Raw genomic sequence first — 2,310 nt, forward strand, 5'->3', positions numbered from 1 at the left:
AATGCTATACTTCAATTGTGCCTAATTTCATTACTCAAAACTTACTAAGCATTAAATGCTTATTTCGTTCTTTAAATCTCTGTTTTATAGATTTTGGTTCGTCAGCTATCGGACTCGGGAGTGTCAAAGTTGAAGTCGTCCACACTATCGAAGCCCTTTTGGTACTCTTTTAGTTGAACTCTGAAAATGGCATGTATAGGACTACCTTTTTTGTTGTTGGTCATGTACCCGTTGGTTTTGTATAAATTTGGATAGCCATGCGAAAATGGCTTATATATACTTTGAGCATAGCATTATAATCGTTTTGTATGTTGTTCATTGAGAGGTATGGAAATGTTTGGTAACAATTAGCCATTGGAATGGTTAATCATGATCATTTTGGTGCTATGTATGACAAATTCTAGTTGATTCATGGAAAACCATGAAATAGGTAAAGTTTACCTTAAAAGCAGATCTTGACAGCAGAAGAGTGGTGTGGATTTGAAAAATCACTAAAAATAGTAGGAATAGAATTAAATAGTGAATAAATTATGTAATCTAACCTTGATGAATCTATTTTCATATGAAAGTAATGAAATGATCATATGAGCCGTATTTTATGAGATGTTTAGTTTTCGTGAAACAGGGCTAGAGCAATTTCTGGACCCCCTATTCCGACTTTGGAAATTCACTATAAATTAACCAGAGATAATTAGAAGTCATGACCTATATGTACAGATTTCTTTTCGAGTCTAGTTTCTTTAGAAATAAACAACATAAGTATTGAAGGCCTGTACAAGGAGATATCTAAGTCGTAATGCATGAAGGTCAGAGTAGTCGAACCCTGAAATAGGGGAGACTTTAACTAATAAACTGTACTAATTGGCTCAACCAAAAATTCTAGAAAACAATTTGTAGATGGATATATGTGTCTAGTTTCAGGAAAAATTTACGAAACTGGTTTTCGAGTTTTAGAACTCAAGATATGATTTTTAAGGTGACAGTGACGCAGTTAGCCAGCTTGTCTGGAAATTTTTAAAATGGACTGTGAAAATAAATGAATTATGTCATTAGCACCTCGTGTTCGATTCCGGAAACGGTCTCGGGTACGGGGTATTACAATTTTATTGGTATCAGAGCTACGGTTTAGTCGATTCTAGGACTACCGTAATACGTTTGGGTCTAGCTATACATGCCATTATGTGATTATTTGATAGTGTGGTGATTTCTGACAATTGAAAATGTGTTTATTTATAGTAATGGATCCCGATCCCAACCGAGCGGTAGCTGATGATCTTGAGAGTGTAGCGCCTGCTCCCGCACAAGGGACAACGCCGGAGGACTCTCAACCTATTGCTAGTAATCCGAATGATGAAGCTAGACAAGCTTTTTATAGCGTGATGAATGATTGGTTCAACCAATACATTCGAACTAATATGGCTGTTCCACAACCTCCATTCCCAACTAATACCACCCCCGCACCTACAATACCTTCTAAGAATCGACCAAATAAGGTCAAATAAGCCCTAGTTGATAGAATCCGAAAACACGGGGCTACTGAATTTAAAGCTACGGATAGCGATGATGCCGAGCAAGCTGAATTTTGGTTGGACAACACTATTCGGGCACTCGATGAGCTATCTTGCATACCCGATGAGTGCCTAAAGTGTACTATCTCCTTGCTACGTGATTCTGCCTACTATTGGTGGAATACGTTGACTTCTGTTGTGCCCAGAGAGCAAGTAACTTGGGAGTTTTTCTAAACCGAGTTTCGGAAAAAGTATATCAGTCAGAGATTCATAGATCAAAAACGGAAGGAATTTCTTGAACTTAAACAAGGTTCCATGTCGGTTACTGATTATGAACGAAAGTTTGTAAGGCTTAGCCGGTACGCTCGAGAATGCATTTCTTCAGAAGCCGTGATGTGTAAACATTTCGAGGATGGACTGAATGATGATATAAAGCTGTATGTTGGCATTTTAGAAATCCTAGAATTTGTGGTACTTGTCGAGCGAGCTTGCAAAGCCGAGGAGCTCAAGATGGAGAAAAGAAAAGGCGATATGGGAGCAAAGGAGTTTCAGAAGAGGTCTTGGGAGGCCCTTTCAACATCATCGAAGAAATTCAGAGATGATTTAGGCCGATCTAGAGACACTTCGGGTTTTTCTAGACGAGATCGTGATCGACCCCGTGAGTGCACGAGCCACTTGGTCGCCATGTTGGAAATGATCGTCGAGACAAGACGGAGTGTCGATATTATGGTAAATGGCATTCGGGAGTTGTAGATTCCATGACCGCTCTGTTACAAGTGCGGATCACCGACCACTTTATTAG

This window comes from Gossypium arboreum, chromosome 6 (genome assembly GCF_025698485.1).
Source record: "Gossypium arboreum isolate Shixiya-1 chromosome 6, ASM2569848v2, whole genome shotgun sequence".
In the NCBI taxonomy this organism is placed as follows: domain Eukaryota; kingdom Viridiplantae; phylum Streptophyta; class Magnoliopsida; order Malvales; family Malvaceae; genus Gossypium; species Gossypium arboreum.